The sequence below is a fragment of the Lissotriton vulgaris genome, chromosome 4_1, assembly GCF_964263255.1.
Source record: "Lissotriton vulgaris chromosome 4_1, aLisVul1.2, whole genome shotgun sequence".
NCBI lineage: Eukaryota > Metazoa > Chordata > Amphibia > Caudata > Salamandridae > Lissotriton > Lissotriton vulgaris.
The window spans coordinates 131,131,438-131,137,320 of record NC_141691.1 but is presented as its reverse complement, the minus strand read 5'-3'; positions in this window follow the sequence as shown (position 1 = coordinate 131,137,320).

Sequence of the window (5,883 nt, the reverse complement as noted above, 5' to 3'; positions counted from 1 at the left end):
AAGGTAGGCTTAGCTAGTTAGATTGTCTGACTTGTCCGAATAGCTGACCTGTCACTGACCCAACGCACTCAATAGGCGATCGAGAGTAGAGGTGCTGGCGGAGCACCCTGTCAGAAGATTTGATAACCCAATCGGGGTTCCCGAAAGGAGTTCGATAACCCAATCGGGGTCCGACTGATAGCGGCAGAGAGGGGTGTGACACTGGCGTTGCACTTTAGCTGTGGGTGCCGGTCCTGACCTGCGGTGGTCCTGTCCTGATCTAATTTGGTCCGTACCTGTCCTGATTCTGGTCTTCACCTGTTCTGTCCAACTGGCACCTGCACTATCGGGGTTCTGTCTTTTATCCCAGCCCGTTGCCAGGGTTGGTCTTCACACCATTCTAGGTAAATATAAAATAGCGTGAGTATGTCATTGTACTGTTTCCCTTTTCTATACTTCCTATGTTTCAATTCCTAAAGAAAGTTTCATAATATTTTCACATCATCTTGCTTTGATCATATTCCTTCTAACTGAATGAGCTTTAATGAATTAATATCGACTCTGACATTGAACAATTTACATAGATAAAGTGTTTAAACCTTTTCAGAGTCTCTGGTTATTTTATGCAGGAAATGTTAATTGCTACCTATTTTCTTGCTAACTCCCTTGATACCTTAGGACTTTAGGTACCAGTGACTAGGATTGGTAAGTCAAAGGTATAGGTCCTAAAAGTTATTTATCTGGTTAAGAGCAGGTTTACCTGTTTAAAGTGTGTATGTTTTTATTGGTCAGGTGAGTATGGTAAAAGGAGTAGGTGAGTCTGCGCTCTATCAGTATTACTTTGGTAGCAGAGTAGTGGTTAGGGTTTAGTTAAGATAGGTAGTTAGTCGTGTTTTTGATTATTGATTTGTATTTGATTTTATATTGAATTTTGCATTGATTTTATGTATTAACCAAAACCCGTTTGTATTGTTCTATGTTTGTTTGGAATCCCTGGGGGCAGAATAGCGGGTGGTAAATGAAAGCCACACTGCAGTGAAGCCACTTGCCTAAGGAAGTAAGTGCATGGTTAGGTAAAACCGGAAGCCCTATTTAGGGACTTTCTGTATAAATGTGTGAATAATTGATAGCAAAGAGTTTAAGTGAAACCTTGGTGTTATATCACCTAGAAAGGGTAACACTGAAGAAGTAACAGGTTCCTCTGAGCTTGATTGACCGCAAAGGGGTTTGCTGGTGTAACTTTGGCCTTATATCACCTAGAAAGGGTAAGCCCAAGGGAGTAACAGGTTCTCCAATGCTTGCGTGAAGAGTAGGCAGAAGAGATCTACTCATAGTGTGTGAAGAGTAAGCGGATGGGATTTACTCGTAGTGAGTGTAAACTCATCTATCCTTTGGATTAGTCACTTAGGCACAGTGGCGAATGTTTTTACGTTGTTAAATTAATGAAAATTTAATTTGAAACTGAATAGAAGTACGTTTTCATATTACCTTGCAAAGGAGGGAGTCAGTTGCGGAGCTGCGCTGACGTCACTTAGAGCCGCGCTGGTATTGGTTGAGACAGCGGGTGTGTAGCTGAGGTAATACTGTAAATGAGGGATGAGTGCAGGAGCGTGAGAACTCATTTCACGGGAAAAGCAGCACAATTATTGGTTGAATTTATTTGAATTCTAATTGTTGATTGGTCAGTGAAAATAAGAAACGCGCTGGTATTGGAAGCTTTTTAGTAAACAATCGAGTGTCTTTGCAAATTAAGTTCAGCACAAATTATATGAGGCATCTAGATCCAGCAGTTACAGGAAATAGACCTGATAGAAAATATTTAGGGTTTGCTAGAGAACAACAGATTAGAGGAAGGCCACATATCATGTACGGAGAGAAAAGAAAAATTTAATTTTTCAAGAAAGTTAAAAATTTCTTTAAGAAAGATAAAACGATTAAAACAAAAGAAGGGATTATTATTCCACCACCGAATACGTCCGCACAATACATGATGGCAACTGGTTGTCTCGCTCTCACACCTAGACCAATGCCCAGATAACCTCCTGCACTGCCTCCAGAAAATCCACCTCTGGATGTGCGATTCCTCACTCAAACTCAACGGGTCCAAAACAGAAGTTATGCTGATGGGCAAGAAATGGCCAACTATTCCACCATCCGTTTGGCCCGATACCATGGGTGAGGTGCCCGCCCCCAGGAAAGAAATTAAGAGTCTGGGAGTCTGGCTTGAACCAGACCTATCCATGAAAACCAAGGCTACCAAAACAGCCGGAACCTGTTTCGGACTTATGCGGTCAGTCCGCAAGATCCTTCCTCTGCTCCCCCCTCTTTCCAGGAAACTCCTGGTTCAAGGACTGGTTCTTGCACGACTGGATTACAGCAATGCTGTCTATTTAGGAGCCCCAGAAGCTACTCAGGGCAAGCTGCAACGAACCCAAAATGCAGCTGCTCGGATGCTGATGGGCTTTCCCTCCAGATCCTCCGCCAGAACGGCACTTAAGGCACTCCACTGGCTGCCAGTGCGAGAGAGGATCGAGTTCAAGGCTATGTGCATCGCGCACAAGCTCCTCAATGGACAAGGTCCCTCGATCCTGGGAGACATGGTTACCCCGTACAAAGCCTCGAGATCTCTGCGCTCGGACAATGAACGACTGGCGATTATCCCCAAGTTTAGGAGGGCACGTACCGGAGGTCGTCGCTTCTCAGTAAAGGCGGCCACCCGCTGGAACTTGCTCCCCCGTAGTCTGCGTTTGGAACCCTGCTACTTGCGCTTTCGCAAGCAGCTCAAAACTCTGCTTTTCCCTAAATAAAAAGGTTATTTCCCCCCTCTCCCCTCTCAGCCAACCTTACAGGTTTATAGCGCGGGGATGCCTCCGGGTCACCAGGCGCTCTACAAATCTTTAAATAAATAAAATAATAAAAATGGTAGAAAGGGGCTACCACACTGGTGTGTAGTTGGGGAACTGGATGGAGTACACTAAAGATGATGGTGTCTTGGCATTTCCAGAAAATTGTACTTTTAATGGTAGAATTTTGTATAATTTGAGAACTCGCAAGAATGAATGAGATCCCAGACTTGATTGACTCAATATGAAGCATTAGAGGAATGGGAAACTGAGGCTTTTGAGCGAGATAGACACAGAAGTGACAGAAATTGGAGTAAATTGTATCCCAGATTCCCCAAAGAAACAAGAGATAAGCACATGAAAAAATGGAGACAATATTTGTTAGTAGAAGGATTGTATCCTGTATTTGCATTAGAAGAACCATCAGGAAGTAAGTGTATGGAAAATACAAGAAATGTAATGACTAGCGGTGATACAGAAGATTATTTGGAGGATTTGTTAACCAAAAATCCGCCACCTTACCATGAGGAAGCAAGTAGAGTTAACCCTAGTGCCCCGTTCTTAACATCACCTTTAATTCCACAAGTCACACATGAAACCTCATTAGAAAAAGTCTTACAAGAAAAGGAGCGAGAAGCAATAAATAAACAGAGAAGTGAGTTAATTCAGAAAATCTCCTAGTTAAATACTAGTCCTGAAGCCTTGACTATTCTGGTAACCATAGGTCCAGTTGTTCCATTATATGGAGAAAAACAGTCTAGTCCTAAAACTCCCGTCTTGACTACATCTGTAGTTCAAACTAGAAAATAGCCTTTGATAGTTGATGATCAAGCAAGTGAATGTGAGTCAGTGATTTCCCTGATGGATTTACCTATAAGAGAACCAGTGGATGTCAGGAAAAACACTCCTACAAGTTCTTGAGAGGTATGGATAGAAACATCCTCGGGTACAAGGACAAGCTTAATTTTCTGACAAAGATTTAGAAAATATGAATGTGTCAGGACGTAAATTGCAAATTAAGGAACTATTGTCGCTGTTGCAAAAATGGGGTGATTTAGAAAGATGGAAAGCTAAATGGACAAAGAAAGAGGAGGAAGCACAGGAAAAAAGCACTGCATCTGAGTATGTATTAAAAGAGTCAGAAAAGGTATAAAGGTTGTGCTCCATGAGAGAAGTACCAGGAGGAGGGTATGTGCATGTCCCATGGTCCCGACAGGATATTTTATCATTTACAAATGATTTCCTGAAACTTAGAGAGAAACCTGTAGAATGGTACAGACAAGTCGAAAGGTTTGTAAAGGTTTCGAAAGTGCTGTTGAAAGATTTGAATGGGCTATTTGACATTGTTGTCCCTGTAGATTTATGGGTAGAATGCAAAATTGCAGTTGATTGGCCAAATGACGAGTACCCTAGAGACCCAAAGACAGGAGCCCCATCAGATGAGGTTATGAAGAAATATAATCAAGTAATATTATACTTAAAAGGAAAGGTACCCCGAAAAGAAACAGATAGGACGAGAATAGATAGAACTACCCAAAATAAAGATGGATCAGTACACGCATACTATCGACACCTTTTACAGGTATTCAAGCAATACAGTGCATTGGAAAACATTGATACAAAAGACATGACCCATTTTATTTATCGGTTTGTGTCGGGGCTAAAGCCAGAAATCTCGCAAATGATTAAAGATCATAAGATTTGCTGGCAGGCCAAACCTCTAAATGTGATTCTAAAATATGCAAAACGCTGTGGAGATTAAATTGACAATAAACGAAAGAATTTAGAAGAAAAAGTAACATGGGCAAAAGTAATGTTAGCAGAACAACAAGAACTCCAGTTAAGTCAATTGAAAAATAGTCAGAATCAAGGAGATGGAAATGGGGGTAAACCAAGAGGAAAATTCAACAGAGATGAGGCCAAAAAGAAGTTTCCTTGTCATGGGTGCGGAAAATTGGGGCATTGGAAGAACAAGTGTAAAGCTGTATTGAATAATAACCCGGTCCAAACTGACAATTTGAATTTACAGACACAGAATGGGGTGTCAAGGAAGCAACAGCAACAGGTAATACAAAACCAGTTACCAGTTGCACCTATGCCAGATACTGGGAGCAAAGGCAAGCACAGTGTGGATACCACAAGTTGGGAGGTAAGTGGTAGGAGAGACGTAACGACATCACAATTTCTTGTGAGCGACACATTCTTTGATGAAGACACCTACTGGCGGTGCCTGAGAGGGGAGGACGAGGAGTGCGTACTTGGCGCATCCTTGCCGGTAGATCAGTCAGGTCTATACATTTCAGGAAAGGTTGAAGGAAATGACGTTACTTTTCTGTTCGACACTGGCGCTACCCGTTCTACTGCGAGAACAGCAGACGTTCCAAGCCTACCCCTCTCGGGAGAAGCGATCCAATTAGAGGGCATTTCTAATGAACAAATTAGTACCCCAGTTACTGAACCAATGGAAGTCAGAATAGGGAATTTTAAGGAAATGCATAAATGTGTCGGATGCGATTCTAGTCCAGTGAACTTGTTAGGATAGAGATTTGGTATGTAAAATGAACTGCACAATCTTTTGCACACCAAGTGGTGTTGAAATTCAAACCCCAGATGAAGATGGAGTTTATAAATTAATGTTAGCTAGACAGGAGACTGAAAATAAAAAGATGACTGTAGAAGATTTACCAAGAGAATTACAACACACGGTAAAACCTGAAGTGTGGGATTTGACAGGAAAAGATGTAGGATTATGGCAAATGTCGATCCGATAAAAGTGACAGTGAAAGAAGGTGCAGTTTACCCAAATATTGGGCTGTACAAAATGAGCCCGGAAATAAAAGCAGGTGTTGCAGCAGAAATAAAGCGTTTGGTTGAGCAAGGCTTTTTGCAAGAAATAATAAGCAGTCCATGTAATTCACCCTTAATTGGTATAAAGAAACCAAGCGGAAAGTACAGGATCGTACAGGACCTCCGCAAGATTCATAAAATTGTCGTCCCATGTTGTCCGGTTGTACCAAATCCTGCAGTGATTCTGTACCAGATATCGTGGGAAGCCGGATGG